Genomic DNA, 16,801 nt, shown 5'->3' with positions numbered 1-16,801 from the left:
CAGTTGTGTGATCTGAGAGAGCAGGTCTGCTTGATGTGAACCCCAAGCCTCTGAACCACTTCAACATGCCTTTAACCTCAAGGTGGGAAAGGTCTTTTGCAATGCTGGCCAGTTCAGACAACCCTCTCTCTACCTTGATACATGAATAGGAGGGACCCCCATTAGCAGSCAGTGATGTGCAGGTAATTTGGATTGCTGAAAGCAGCAGTTGCACAAAGATTATGTTTGAAAATATTTAGTATTGACTTTCTTGAATGTTTTCTGTTTATGGGCACATTTTGGAGTCTTGCACGAGTTTCAAGTGTAGTAGCCATGTGACGTGGGTATATATAACATTGCTTTCACTAAGGCATTAGGGGAATCATAGAACTAATTCCTGCTTTCATCGACATTCATCCTCTTGCTAAGGTTTCTTGGATATAAGTGAAAGYAGGATTTGGTTCATTTAGAGTAGATTGATTAAAGTGGCATGATGACTGTAATTGCTTTTGGAGCACGGTTTGCGTACGCGRTAGGATACCCACGCCATTGTCACTCCTTTCGCTGAGAATGTCACTCCTTATGTATTGTAAAATTGTATGTTTCTTTTTGTGAACTTGTGGTTGGAAGAATGTGTTCACGCTTACTGATGTCACCTGCATTTAGAAGCTCGTGTTCACCTATATTCTAATTCACTTGCACTGTTTTGGAAATGTCAGGTTTACAAATATACAACTTTTTTGAATAAAAAGTGGCTGAAAATTATCCTAATAATATACTTTCGTCACTTACTGTCCTTGTCTGRTTCAAATATTTTTCTGTTTGGGGGTGAGACCTTTTTTCATTTATATTTGAATTAAATGGTATGTGCATGTGTTTATCTCTGTGGATAATGGATGTCTTTATCATAATTCTGTGACTTGTATAAAACTAAGATATTTGGAGACTAAGAATATAACTAACTTGACTACAGTATTGTAAATCCATGGAAATAAAATAATTGCAGTGGAAATCATTTCTATTTCACAATATTACACTATCACACCAAATAAAACCCMGTGTGGTGGTGATATTGCCATACAGTAAGATTGTCAACCTGCATAACTTGTTTGAGTTCTTTTTCAGTCCTGTGTGAAAGTGAAATTTTTCAGCTTCATGTATTTTTTTTTCCTACAAGGGTTTATATTTCATGGATAGCTAAATAATGTATCGGCAATATTTTCTTCAGCTGCATRTGTCCCCACAGTTACTTTGTCAAAGTGAGCAGAAACTAGTTTGAAGCAGTAAAAATGCTGTTTTATTTCTRTGGTTGTAATCTCTCTGTATTTCTAATACCAGTTAGAGGTTCTGTCAAARTTTTCTTGGCATCCTGAGGCAGATGAAGTCTCTGTAGTAAAATATGAACTGACCTGAACCTTCGTTCTTAAAACAAAACCGCAAAGCGGAACCTGAAATTTCAGCCTCTCCTCCTATTCTACTCAATTTCCTGCTTTTTGCGGAGACCCTCTGTGCGAGCGTATAAATGTTCTCCAGTCATACAGGACTCTTCCGTTTTGCCTGCGTTAGGCTGCCAGCTGAATACCTTGGAGCAGACCAGGCGGAGTGACTCGAAATGCATTTTTATTGGTGAAAGACCACGGTCCTGCAAGGCCAGAGGCGTTAGAAGCGCTCCGAGCGGGTCCGGGTCGTGGCGTGTAGCTAGCACCCTTCAGAGTGAAAACAAACGTTCTCGATCAGGAAAGCTTTCTTCAGGGGGAAAGAAAACATTGCTGGGGACCGGGGGGGTAGGAGGATGCTCCCGCAGAAAGGAATGCGGTGCAGGGTTTGCTTTGGAAGATCGGTGGAAGCTTTAGGGAGGCAGCAGCTAAAATAATAACCAGAAGCCTTCGGATGTACTAACACCTTTCTGTTACCAGGCGAGCGTGCTTGTTTGCAAAGCCAAGCTGTAAAGCGRTTTCCCCGTGCAGGGGAGGCGAATCGATGGGATATTGCTGCCCTCTGTGGGTCTCTCTCCCGCTCGCTCCGTCGCGCGCGCTCTCGTTTGCTTTTGAAGAACGGCGATGYGAAGCGCTTTATTCTGCGTGCTGCTTTTGATGGTAGCGACTTTTAGGAAGCGCTTAGGCGTTTTAATGACAACGTGACTTTTCTTTAAGAAACGRTAGTGTTTCAAACCTCAAATTTTTTGCAGATTTATTTCTGCCAGTTTCACCAAGAGGAAAAAACTAGATGAAAAGCTAAAGGAAAAGAACCGCGGGACAAAAAGCTGCCGATCTGTTAGCACGCTGCTCAGCCTGGCTCAGGCTAGGGAGTGGAGCTGGGTCTGACGTCTCGCTTTAGTACGCCGGCCACTGGCCTGCTTTTAGGAGTGGACTGAACGGGCTAACATCTTCCCTATATAAATAAGAATATATTCACTAAGGAGAGAAGTGGCTTTTACCCACACCTTTTGGGTCTAGCAGAGTGTATAATGACCCAAGCAGTCCCGGGTAAAGTGTTTTGCTTTTGATTAAAATTTTGAGTCCCCGTAACACGCCAGATTGAGTGCCAGAATGGCAAAGGAGAGTGTTGCGGAGTCATTAGAGATGCAGAGCAAATCTCACCACGTTCCTCAGGCCCCAGCTGGCTCGCTACCAGAATTAAAATATAACAAAAGCACCTACTCTGTGACGACTCAGATGTGCAAATGGATTTCAAGTCATACGGCTGCTCACTTCTGCATGTCCAAGGTTTTAGCATTTTAAATGGGTGCAACTGGAGATTTTTATCTGCAAGCAGTTTTGACAGGAGCAAAGGTTGATAGTGGGGAAATGAATCATCCTAACAAAAGAGCAATGGGAATTATTTTTTCGTGTCTCAGCCATGCTATAATTTCCCGTGACTGTCTGAAAGGACTGATTCATGAATTTCCAGTTCATTTCTTCTTTGCTTTTAATGTAGTTTGTGTCATTTGAATGCCCGAACTTCTATATCTGCAATGTTTTGCTAGGTTAACCAGCAATTCAACAGCTGTAAAGAATCAAAAATTAATGAAGTAGTAACCCTAAGCAGAAAGTTCCCTTCTGAAGACATGTATTCAGATATAATATATTGATTTTTGTGAAATTATTCTATATTTGTGCCATCACAAATGAGAAGGAACTCAAACAGGCTCCCTTGAAGCTGAAGGACACACATCATGAGACAAGCTTTGCACTAATCTGCATAAGTGGTAATGTACAGTAATTTCTGTCATTTAAATAATATTCCTCTGGGTTTGCTATCTGAGAGCTGTGTAATTCAATCCTAATGATGCTGCTCTGTGCTGTATTTGGAAAAAGAAAAGGAATAGTAAAAAAAGTGATTGCTTTATTCAACAAAGAGAGCACTTCAGGGAGAAAATATGACTTGTCCTATACCAGATTCTCCATGGAGRTGGGGCACTTTTGAAAACTGAACACAATCTGCCCCTTATCTTTTAGCTGTCAGCCTGATTATTCACCTTAAAGTCCTGCTGTATATTTGAACAGATTTTACTGTGTTGATTTTAGGAGAATGGAATAGAATCTGGCAATAAAGTGTTTATTTGGTCAGAATACCTGCTCAATGTTAAACTTACGGAATTTATATGTAGGCTTTGATGCAAGATGACAGAATTAGAGTAAAACACTTCTCTCCCATTTTAATTTGCAGTGTATAAGGTAAGAGAGACTGCAAYTTAACAGTGTAAGAAAATAAAATCATTGCTTGTGAGACTGCTGAAAGCAACATAAAGGCAAGGGGTTGCCTGTTTCCGAGGTCAGACTATGTCCATGGTATGACCTACGTCAAGGGAGAGACCCATGTGTCACCTTGAGCAGGTGGCACATGTCACCCTGCAATTACCTTGTCTCATGCTCTACTGCTGGCTCAACAGTGCTTGTCCCATTTTCACACTCTCTGTCCTGTAGAAACTACTGACTTTTTCACCTCATATCTTTCCAACTTCTCTCTCAGCTTCACAAGTGCTAATGACCCTTTTCTCTCAACTTCTCTGAATGGCAGGGCTAACTTAAATTTAAGCGATTTTTCCTAACTTGCAGTTACCTAGAAATATATTGTGTCTATTTCAGATCCAAAGACAGATTTGTCCTTCTGAAAACTTGTCAGTTTTCCCAAGTATATCGATAGATCTAATGGAAGGTGTGACTGCTACCTGCAAACCTGTACTTCCAGTACTCGAAGGTCAGCATGTCCTAGTTTGCACTGCCTAGCATATGTGCCCAGCATAATCCTAATCTGGAAATGCTCTGTACTTCTGCGCAGTACAACAGCTGATGAAATTCTGCAAAGGAGCTCAAGGCCTGCTGGMGGTTATACTAGGCACTGCTTTCTTGTTCTCCTCAGCTTTCTTTTCACCTAACCTATCAACCAGATTAAAATACATCTTATCAAAGCACTAATGAATGTGAAGTCTGAGGTAATGAATTGAAAGGTGGAGTATCCATTCTGTAGATTAAAAAAAAAAAAAAAAAAAGAAGAGTTGTGTTCTTTGTGAGGAAGTATGTTTTTATATGTATAAACATACATACACACACACACACGCATTGATGTATATATATATATGTATGTGTGTGTATATATATATATATATATATATGACCGAAGCTTATTGTGGAAATGAACAAAACTTTTTTAAAAAAGACTAAGCCTGCCAAAGCCCTTCAGAATAATGTAAACATTTTGTTTGGAAATTCAGAAATGCAATTAGGAGCATGAGATTGGAAGGTCCTCAAGTCTGCTCTTCTATTTTCATTGGCAGCTACTCCGTATATTTCCTTTCATGAACTAACTGAACAAGCTCCAGTTGAACCAGTTAAATTTCTTTCCTTTATTATTCTTGCTGAAAGACTAGTCTAGCACTTCACTTTCATGGTTTTATTAACGGTCATTTTCATCTCAATTTGTTCTCACGCCAATATAGTCTTTTAATTAAATAGTTCCTTTCCTTCCTCCCTGTTTGGAGTTAACTTTTGTTGAATATAGGTGACCAGAACAAGACRCCATTTTCTAGATGAGGTATCAGATGCCTTGTCCAATGCATTGTACAGTACCCCTGGCTCTACAGGGGTTGCCAGCTTTCTGCAAGATGCTGTGAGCTACAAAGAACACTGAACTCTGAGAGGTGGAAGCACAAACAATTTTTCTCAAGGGCTTTTCCCTTACCTTTTTGTGGAGTCTGGAACCCAGAGTTCACATGTCCCCACAGAGGAGAASGTTGTACTGAGAAGGTGAGAACTATCCCATGGCCATGCCTTGAGGTGTCAGTCTTCAGAGCCTGACACCTTCTCCTCTTAGGTGAGCTTGAAGGGAATCAACACAGCTCCCCGTGGGAGATTTTGGATGTGTTCTGGCAAAAGTTAACTGAAACTGATGCACATACATAAAGCAGATATCGATTTCAAATAACTGATATTTTCATCTGAAGATTCCTAACTAGTGCTGACATTGTGCTACATGACCAGAAAACCTACTGTTCTTATTTATTTTTGGAGTCTTTCCTTGTCATCAGACAAATGTGTTGTAAAAACAGAAATCAAAAAAAAAAAAAAAAAAAAAGAACTTCTGAGATATAATGCACTTAAAGCACAATTAATTATTGCCCAATTACTTACAGCAATGTGGCATGGTCAGAAAGGACTGCTCTGAGATGTTGAAGTTGTCAATTATAGCTGATAATGAAGGGGCCAGGTGCATGTTTTATTTCACAAGATAAATATCTTCCCAGATGCTGAGTATCTGGTAGTTCATAACCACATATTTTTTAAATGTACAATCTTGATGTGCCAAAATCACCTTTAGTACGTGCTCTTTTAAGATGCCTTTGCTTTTGCATAAGGAGATCACCCATTGAACAGTCTGCTCCTCTTTCTCTCTTGAAGGCTGGGCTGTTTTATCTCACCATGCACTGGAAATGTTACTTCAGTTGGTTTATTTTGTTAATTTTCTGACTAGAAAAGCTGTCATGTACTTCTGAGTGCTGGCATACTGTACAGAGAATGTATTCTTACAACAGGGTGATAAGATTTGAGCAGGTTTTTTAATTAATGTCTTGTTTTGGCAACAGGTAACAGAAGCTGACACATACAATGAAGGAGACAGTGTTAACTATCAAATTTCTCTTTGGAATAATCTTATTCAATAAAATGRAGAACAAAAGGGCCAAAGTGTAAATCGATCCAAAAGCCCACATATTCTTTAAGGGAAAAATGGTGTGAGCTAAGTGCCATGAGAGAATCTGGAGTTTCATTTTTTCTATCTTATTTTTTTTTTAGCTAGTTAACTCTTGGTGTGTTTACTCCTTGGGAGCCTAGCATTGGGTTTAGGCTATGGTTCTTGGAAATTTCTTGTGTGCTGTTGACTAACTCAGTTCAGAACACTATATGAGTCCGTTATAAATTCAGCTTTGTATTTATATATTTCTTACATTTATGGTTGTAAAGTTTTAGGTATATTTCTGTAACACTTAGTGTTCTAGGTGAGTTCTAGAAGGATTAAAATGCTTTTGTAATGATACAGCACCCGATTGCTCTTGTGAAGAAATAATGCATGCACAACTTTATGTTGGGAAAGTGTCTGTCCTCAGTAGCTGGGATGTGCACACATAAAAAGTGGGGCATTCTCTGTGTAGAGATTACACAGGAAGATACTCAGATTCTACCTCAGTGGTTTTCCTTTCAGTGGGAAACTGACTTACATGTAGAAGAAAAWTTCAACTAGCAGTCATTAAAGGAAAATATGCCAGCTGTGTCTCGGGAAATCCCAGTGATTCCCACACTGGAGGCAGGATGAGCATTCTGGGGAAAAGTCACTACCCTCTTGGCCAACCCTTTTTCTAGACATCTTCCACTGGATGCTGTTGGGGTCAGGATGATGAGCAAGATGCACCATAGGTTTGGTGCAGAACAGGTATTTATCCATCGTTATGGCTTGCAACTAGCCTCTGCTCAGCAAGGGAGGGACAGGAAGTTCTTGAGATGAGCTATACCACCAGAAAACTTCCTTTCCTTCTTAAGGGAGCTTTTWTCTTTTGTTTTGTTTTGTTTCAGTGCTTATAATTATTTTTTTTTAAAGTCTCCCTTTTCAGAACTCTGAAAAAAAATACAACGCTGTGATGCTTCTCTATTTTCATATAAGCCAAATGTAATCTGCCTAATAGAACATAGTATTAGAGCATAAGGAAGACCAAGCAGACCAAGGCTTTTTTTTTTTTGCTTGTTTCTTTTAAATCTTGACCTCTATGTCTTTCTTTTTGTGGGTAGAGTGTGGGTTATTCTACTAGTTTCTTCACCTCCCCCAAAAACTATTTTCAAGGAAAACTAGGATCTCAGACTAAAATTATGATAGGCTCCCCAAGATCCAATATCCCAAATACCCAATGTCCCAATATCATTCTGAGTCATCACCAAAATGATATCTAACCATTCTAATAGGAATGTTTGTTTCCATCATGCAATATTTTTGCTTCTGGCATAGCTATTTATAATTTGTTTTACCATCTAGCATCCTGCCATCATACAGCAAATAGCAAATACCTTCCTCCCCCCCCTCTCTGAACATATGTTACTGCAGCAAAACATTTCAGATTGTTCCCAGAGGAAAAAAGTCCTTCAGATGCCAATCAACAATATTAATAACAACAAAATGGATTCTGTTCTGCCTAGCTCATCCTAAAAGCTAAAATGGTTCTAAAGTCTAGCCAGGAACATAACTGAAAGCTAAAGGTGTCCGCCTAAAGAGCATCAAAGAATTGTAGATTGATTACAAATCTTGAAATAGCAGGTAATGGCTGCTTCTTCCATGTCTTTGTGTTGCRGCGATTGTGTAAGGTGAAATGCTAATAAATGTTCTTTTCCCCCTCCCCTCTTTTTTTTTCAGAAAAAATGTCGTTTTCTGAGAAGTGGTTGAGTAAAAGCTCTGAAGGGCTGAGTCCTCTCACTGGAGAGCAGGTAGGCTCCCAAAGTAGCAGGATACTGGGTAATTTAAATGCATACTTGGAAAGCTGAATAGTGTCATATTCAGCTACCTGTCTCCTGAGCTGTTGTTTGTACATTAATACTACAGTAGCACCTAGATGTCCCAATATCTAGCCCCTATTGTGTGAACAAACCAAATGCTCCAAAGCTGCTGTAGTGTTAGGAGTCCTATAGGGTTTTGTTCTTTATCCTACTGACTCATCTCAATGGTGTAAAAATCTACTGGTCATTGAAAACTCCACCATCAAGACGAGGAGCATGGGAAAAGAATGAAACTCAAAATTTTGGTTTTAGGAAAGAGTAACATCAGTCCTATGATTTAAAAGCAGTTTGCTTTACTGTAGTATAGCATTCTGTTTGTAATTCACTTCTGAAAACACTTTGAATGATAGAGTCACTTTTAGAATAGTATTAATTTTGATATCAGACAAGTTTTGATTGTAATTCATAGTTAATAGCCTGCTCTAATTTACTAAAAAAGATCAATCATCTAACTTTGCAAAATAAAGAATATGCCCTGTTCAAGTACTAGTATGATAAAATAATCTTAAAACTATGAGCTATATACTATGAACTRTAAACTATAAGGGTTAAGAAAATATGAGTCATGTTCTCCAATGTAAAACTCACTTGTCCTGAATTTGAATCACATATTCAAAGTCGCCTTGGATAATTAGGATAATCTCCTTAAACTGCTTGTCTTTCATGATGCCTAGAAAAATACCACAACAATATCCTGCTGGTCACTTACTGTAATGCCCTGTTTCATACTGTTTCGTTCCTTTCTATCTGTTTATTTTATCAACCTGGTRCCCAGGAGCACAGAAACTGCAGAAYTGGTGGGGCATGGATTCTTTCTGTGCTATATGGCAGGTCCTCTAGGAAATTTGTGGTTTCTAGTAGTGTATTAGGGATACAGCAAACCACAAACCACTTGAAACTTGTTTAGATCTTGAATCCTGGATGGAAAAAAAAAATGATGTTAAAACACTCGGTTGTTAAAAAAAAAAAAAAACAGTCTTGCTTAATTTAGGTACTTTCATTTCTTTATGGCAAACGCTTCCAGCACAGCCGCAATGGAGGTAATTGCGAGCAGTCCGGTGAATGTAAATCTGAGAAGGATTAAGCCCACTGTCTATAAAGCTCATGTAGCTCTCAAGCAATCCAGCAGCGATCAATTCATTATCATTATAAGCAGCCTGCCAAAGAAAACCTACAGGCTATTGAAGGCAAGATGACTGTAAAATTAGAGATCAGACCAACTCTAATGTTCACTAATGGACATGAACATTAGCCTTGCAGCTTTAGCCAACTGTGCTGAAAGAGACCCTGGTGACATTTTCGGATAAAACACATTAGGGATTGAAGATTTTTTTTTTTTATTTAATGTATTGAATTATTTTTTATTGGGAGTTAAAGTGGCTGAGGAAAGAAAGAAGTTGGAAAGGATATTGGAAGTGGAAAGGAGTAAAGATTGCCCACTGGCTTGCCTTCAATATTCCTTTCCTAGGTTTTTGCAGTATTCAGCAATGGAATCTCTGAGCGAACATTTTCTTCCCACAAAACTTTATTTGTCTGCCTTATAGTCCAGGGCTATTGCTGTCAAGTACTACATGCCAAATGAAACATTGGAGGTAAAACTGACACCATACAAACTCAAAAAAGCCAAGTTTATGTGTACAGAGAATAACTCACTGCTAGTGAGCAAATATTGAACAGTAAGTAGAAAAAACAAATAATTTCTGCTCATTTTCATTCTCTYCTACTTTTCTGTGAGAAAAACAGGAATGCCTTCTTAACAGAACAAAAGAAATATTTTTACAGTCTTTAGGAGGCAAGTAATCTCTGCATAATAGTAATGAGAAAAAGTGACTTGAAAGAYACCTTCCTGTGTAAGCAGAGGCCCAATTCCCCCATTAGATTTAGCATCTTGTCAGGGAAGATACTCCTCTGCAATTATGTTTTTGGTGCAGAAATGACATGGAAACAAATGAACAAAATTATTGCTCTTCTTTTTTCATTTATGGTGCAGTCATTATTCTGCCTAAAGTCCTTTTATGCTATTAGCTGTCTTTTTTTTTTTTTTTTTTTTTTTTTTTTTTTTTTTTTTTTTTTTTTTTTTTTTTTTTTTTTTTTTTTTTTTTTTNTAATATATACTGCTTTATCATGTTAAATGTAACAGGTTCTGTTATATAAACTAGCTTGGCCTTAGCACTGGACGTTACATGCAAAAGCCTGGAAAGGACTTCTCCACTGGCAGCCGCTGTGATTTGGGATCRGTTACACATTTCAGACATTTAATGTCTTTGCGTAGACTTCAAAAAAGAGCATTAAGAGAAACTCAAGGTTGTTGAAAATTTGTCCTTTTACTGAATTTTCTAAAAAGCCCTCARACAGAAATTTCTTTTATTCATGCCAGACTTCTGTGTGGTTATATACCACCACAGCATATTTTTCTTTTTCCACATAGCATTTTTGCTCAAGTACTCTATACAGCTAAAAGGGACTCACTGCTATTTGCTATAGTTTCCCTAGGGGTGCTTCCCAAGGCAATTCCCCCTGTTCGCAGCCCAAGAAGCACTGTGGGATGCTCRGGAGCTCCTTGCACATGCCTACAATGTCTGCATGGTTTACAGGGTGAAATCTAAATTGGCCTCACTGGCTTCTCAGGATGCTCTTCCCAAAGACAGGACTGGAAAACGGGCTAGATTCAGAAATGCAAGCAGGGACCCATGATACCCTCATTCCTAAGGAGTAACCTTTACTCACAGGGGWGGTAACAGGAAAAGAGAGATGGAAAGAGGGTGGCAGATGAGATGTGCCTAAGAGTAGCGGGCAAATAGAAAGTAATCAGGGAGAAGCTCAGCGTTATTTAGGTCATTGACTAAACTGGCCCCATACAGTGTATTTTCAAAACAAGTRCTAGACATGAAAATTTTCTGCAATAGTTTTCTGGTCCAAGTCTTGGAGGGCATACAACTGAGACATACTTCTTAACACTAAATGAATACTACCGCAGTCTTGACTGAGATGGAAGATATTTGAGATGCTTCCCAACCGCTTGTTGTATTTTAACACTAAGGCRTTTCCTTCTGCTTCCCATACTCTTAGTTATTCCACTTCTGTTTTTGCAGATAATATTCTGATTGCTTGTGTTAGAATAACAACAAYGTGTTGAAGAAAGTAATGGAAAATTGAGAAAAGGACTGGTCTCCCCCTTCCTCAATAAATTTTGATARAAGCCATAAATGATTCACATAATGGAGGGGGGATGGAGACTTGCCTGACCTCTTGCCTAGCTTAAGCTGTTTAGCTTTACCTAGTTATCACTATATTGATGGAAGCCCATTACTTTAGGGGAAGGGGAAGACAAGCAAAACCAATGTTTACGTAGCAGAAAGCAGACAACAGTTGTGTTGAAAAGCAGTCACAAGCTGGGAAAGAGCAGTGAAAGGGCAATGCACTATCTTTACATAGCTGCATGAATGAAAATTAAGTATGACTGTACCAAAACTGCTTCCAGGACTTGAGCTGAAATAAGCCCACTGTGTGCCCCTGTCAGGGGACCCTCGTACTCTCTGAGCTGCACTTTGAGACAAATGCATGTTTTAAGGTGAAATTCTGGCCCCTTGAGATTACAGAAATTCATTATCATTGATTTCGGTAAGAGCAGGGACTTAACCTAAATATTTTATGGCACCATCACATACTATAACATCTTATAATTCTTGAGGGAAAAATCAGATATTCATTTGTGATGCCATGTGGCAAAGAATATGTCCATATGGCCGTGTTCACAGGAATCAAACAGATAATGCCACTGAATCCCGTAGACACCACCATGGCACAGCCCTGCGGAGGCTGAAGGAAAAGAAAAAAAAAATCATTGATTCAAATGAGGCCAGGATTTCACCTCATGTTTTTAGTGTAGCAAATGTTATTTCAAGCCCACACAGAGCCAGCATGAAGCCGAAATTACCACAGGAATTTGTTATATTTGTTACTGACCTAGCATCATTAGTTTCCACAAGTGTAGCTATCTAGAGGCAATAAGAAGAGATTTCTGTTTCTTTCTTTGAAAAATGTGAATTTTATAAACAAAATGACAAACTCTTCAATGAAAGAAAGTCATATAGTGCAGGAAGAATCACAAATTTTAGGAAAGAGCTAAGAGCTAGTGCTGAATGCAGGCAACATAGCTCCGCAGACTAGAAGGCAGGCAATTGCTCATGTACGTGGGAATTGAGTAGAGGAAAGGTAAACAGGGCTAGTGAGATTTCATCTGAAAAGGAAAATTTAAAGCTACTGAGGACAGAGTGAGGACACTCAGGGGCCATCACTGGACTTTGTTGTGAGATGCTTTATCTAGATTTGCTTTTTTTCTTACCATTGATTGGTCTTCATTTTCGGAGTCTTTGGTGACCTTCATATTTGGTTCTTCCCTCCCCCCAACCCCATTTGAAGTTAACTGCAATACCGATTGCAGGCAGTAATATCTCTCACAATAAAAGAAAAAAAAAAAAAAAACAAAGAAAAAGAAAGATGCCTCCCTTTTCTTTTGCAGGATTTAGTTCCACTCTAGCACATTGCTCTTAACTTGAAATCGGTTCCATCTGATTTACTAAGTATCCATGGGAGAAGAGAAAAAAAAATATAACAGCAGTTTTGTACATGGAGGTGTAAAAGTTGTGTATATTTGAAAAAAACTAGACAGAGCCAAAAGACTATGTTCATTCTGGGGTGATTTTCTTGCACTCCTAGTAGCTACATTTTCTCAGGTTTAGGCACCGTGTTGGATTAGCAGGAGCGCTCAGTGYGAGTAATCCTATTCTAGAGCGACCTCTCGTGCCGTTTCGGGTAACTTCTGTTTGTACCGTTCATTTCTTTTACTCCATTTCTGATGAGATTATGAAAATGCTGTTGAACTGATTTGGATGCTGGTTTTGCTCTATGGAGCGAGCTCAGTTAGTTTCTCCCCTTTTGCTTGTTGCTTCATCCTTGTGCCGCATTGTACTCTCTTTTTTTCCTGAAATCATCCCAACAGCACTAGCAAGAGGACGACCCCCCCCACACACACACCCCTTAAATTAATTTTCATGTATATTCACTTCTGTTTGGAGTCTTCACCTTTCATGAAATGACCAGATGTCTCTGAATGCCTGGAGCAATACTGGCATCAGGAGACATCGCCCCCATCCTGAGTGACTGCAGACTGAGATGCCAATATGTTCTGGTTTGTAATGGATGATTGATTTGCAAGGCTGTTTTGCTCTGATTCTCCCTTGCTTCAAGAAGCACTGGGCCTTTTTTTGTTTTTTCCTTTTTTTTTCTTTTTATACCACACAGTATTTCCCCTGTCTGCAGTCTTGCGTCCTATAAATCCAATCATATTACTTCTCTAACGAGCTGCCGTTTTCTTCATGATTTTTTTTTCCCCTGGAGAGGTTCATACTGTTTGAATCTCTAGTGGTAGTAAAATCACMCTGGGGAAATAACCAGATCCATCACCTAAATGTCTTTGAATGTGAAAGGATTCTCCATGAGGGAGGARATGGAGGCCTTCTCCTCCACAGCAATGTGGACACAGCACCGTACTTTATGTCTTCTCCTTGAGCCTGCTATGTTCCTCCTCCTCCTCCTCTGGTCACTTGAGTCAGATCCAACCTTCACAGGACTTTGAGCAGTCTCCCTGAAAGGTTGGCCACAGCRTGTGCTTGAAGACAGAATTTGCATAGTCAGTTCTTCCTTGGTCTGAACGTGTACAGCCATGATCTGTGTTAGAAAGTCCTGCATATCCAGTGAAAAGACCAGAAAAACGTTTCTTTGTATAAYACCTCTCTGAAATATCCGTACAGGCCAGCTAACCTCTGGAGAGAAGCCTAATAATAGCCATGCAGTTAGAGTCTGGACCTTAGTGGCAGCTGGAGCAAGACTGGAAGTAGGATTTAGAGGTTATAATCTCCTATTTACGGTCCTCCGTCCTTTCCCTAAGAATTGAGTATAGCTTTGTTGAGCAACAGTAAAATCACTAATTTAATACATTCCAGTTCCCATGAGTTTTTTAATGCATGCTGCAGATTAATTACACAACTTTTACAAATAGCAGAGACTGAGCTTTTAATTCCTCATGCAGAGGAGAATGCACTAGAACATAACCTACCAGCATACACATTACCTTGCCATAAAGACTTTTTACGCTGGTCTGGCAACAGAAAGGAGTCTCAGAGTAAATGGGAATCAGATTTCCAGTGCTTTAAAGCGGAAACGGGCTCCCACTTAGAATGGTCACAGAACAAAGCCCACAAATGACCTGCTGTTAGGTGCCAAGGCTATGAATGTTGGACTGCTATTTTATTTTTAAAAGTATAGCTTTCTTACAGGGCTATGACTGGAGTTCCTTTGGATAGTCACAGATGAATAGAAAGCAGTGACCCATCTAGTCCTTCACTCACTAAGGTGAATTTGAGTTTTACCACTGCTTTTAGCAAACAGAGGGTCTGACATTAATTCTTTTTTTTTTTATTTTGAGATCATATTCTCACTCAGTTTATTATACTAATCTATTTTTCTAGGAAACAACCTTTTTGTGTTAAGCTCATATTTGGAAACACTTATTCATGATTTCAAATACCCGGCTGCACTGGAGAGCTGCTCGTGGAGGATTTTTTGGATGATCCTCAATAAAATCTCATGAGACTGCTTTTGTGTAGAAGAATAATACTTTTCATCCAGAACCGGAGAAATCCTGCTGATGTACAGTTTACCCATAGAGGTCACTGTGATCCAGGGATTTTAATGAATCCTCCGTGGCACTGAATGAAGTTTGTCTGGAACATGCAGACCAATGTGACTTCCCGCTGGCTGGGGCTGGGTGTAAAGTCTGCAGGCGTTTCGTAACTCTAATATATATATATATATAAAAAAAACCCAACCCCCAAAAAACTTTCCCCCCCCCTTGTTTTTCTCTTTCTCTTACTTTCTCTCTTTCACTTCCTGAATTTTAAGACTTACAATTTAAACAGATCAACTCAGCTCTTTTCAGATGAACTGATATTTACTTTTTTTTTGTGCTCTCTTTTATTTGAACTTGAAAAAAAAATGAAGCATAAATGTGGACAATTTGGTGTTAATTATTTCAAATTCAGGATAGAAAGTCTTCCTGGGTAAGGCTTTGGGGTTCTTCTGTGCATATTCTTCTTAGGAGTGAATTTTATTGTGCTGCACAATTTAGGCTGCATTTGATCTAGCTTTTTGGCAGTAACAGCATCTCCTATTCTTTCAGCATATCATTTGAGATTTTTCTTTTTAATTAACTCTCTGGTTTCATTGCAGACTGCTGGTAGCACTGAGGCTTGGTAGTTGTATTAGAAGTAGAGCGATTTGAGAGTATTATGCTACTATTGCAAGGGTTTGTACAAACACTTCTGCACACTGTGGAGTTACTTTTGTGTTTCAAAACAACCTCAACTAGAATTGTCTTCAAATACAGTGTCAGTAGCATTCTAATGAACTGCAGTGTAGTTTGATTCGAGGAGAATACCAAAATGTTCTTCCTGCAATCACTGTTTTTCAGGTTTTCCAGGTCTGCTGAAAATTTTGAAACTTGTTTGAAATGTGAACTTTTCTTGTCACAACTCTAGAAAAATACTTATATTTCAAAATGCCAAAAGAAATCCAGCAGAAATTCTTTTCTGACTCCTTCTCATTATAACATTTTGATCATATTCCATGGTCTTCCCACTGAAATTTGCCTGAGCAAGTTCTACCATAAAGCAAATGTATGTAGTCAAAATAAGTGAAAGAGTAGCTGGCCGAAACTTCCTTTATACCATAGATGTTGAACCTTTTATAATGAACAAGTTTTAAACATAGAAAAATATCCATGGCTGAAATAAGTGAAATGGTCTATCTGAATATGTCCCTTCTATATGACATCCATTTTAATTGAATAGAGCAGTATCCCACTTTAGCATCATATTGCAAAATATGCAAATTTAAATGAATAATGGATTTAATTCTATTAGAAAAGAGATTAAAAGTAGTTAAACATGTCAGCCTTGATTCTGCTCTATGACTTGTTAGTGGAGACAGAAGTGTATGCTTCTCCAGTTGATGAACTGTTGTGCCATCAGCAGCCACAACCCTCTCTTGGGAACCTGGTATACTTGCAAAGCCAGGCTATTACATTTTTCCTTATCTAAAATGATTTTTAAAACAGCCCCAACTATTTAATACTATGTGTGCTGGTGATAATGTTATGTTCATTTGTTTTAGATTGGCTGAGTACTTAGAGGAGAAACCACAAATCCAGAAAGCCAGGGTCTTGTTCCTTTTTTCGCGCCTTGCTTTGCTACAGACTCTCGGTAAGTCCTCTAGCAAACCACTTTTAAATTCTCTATATCTTGATTTCCTAATTTGGACAAGATTCAGCATAGCTACACGTGCAAGCATGGGCTATATGTTGTGGGAATGACCAATTATTAACAAAAAATGGATAGTGCTATTTAGACAGCCTAGAAATTGCAGGCATACTAAAATATCCGCTAACTATCTGATTGAATAGCTGTGATAAAATATCACACTTGTTTAAAGAGGACATATTGCGAAGTATGCTATAGTTACATGGAAAAAGGGAAGAAATGCCACTATCATAATTCACTAAGTAGAGATAGAAGTACAGAAACTGACCTTTTCTAGGTTCTCAGCATGTGTTGCATTTGTTGGAGGTGGGCAGGGTTTAGGCCTAACACTTAATAGCATGGAAGAACTTAGTTGGGAAAAAGAAAATGAGAGAGTAATGTGCAGCTCTAAATACCTTCTTTTTCTTGCAA

The 16,801-nt window shown here is 38.8% G+C and overlaps 1 long non-coding RNA gene across 1 annotated transcript; it reads left to right on the top strand.

Moving 5' to 3' along the window:
• The first annotated feature begins 2,939 nt into the window (after positions 1 to 2,939).
• On the top strand, positions 2,940 to 16,322 carry LOC146601527 (uncharacterized). The gene is made up of 3 exons (XR_014895687.1): positions 2,940 to 3,187; positions 7,873 to 7,943; positions 16,245 to 16,322. It is a non-coding gene; the product is annotated as an uncharacterized LOC146601527 (long non-coding RNA).
• Positions 16,323 to 16,801: the final 479 nt, after the last annotated feature.

The sequence above is a fragment of the Rhea americana genome, unplaced genomic scaffold, assembly GCF_003343005.1.
Source record: "Rhea americana isolate MKP2758 unplaced genomic scaffold, rheAme1 scaffold_100, whole genome shotgun sequence".
Taxonomy (NCBI): Eukaryota; Metazoa; Chordata; class Aves; order Rheiformes; family Rheidae; genus Rhea; species Rhea americana.
Note: the sequence above shows the minus strand (reverse complement) of the source record. Positions and strands in the feature narration are given on the sequence as shown.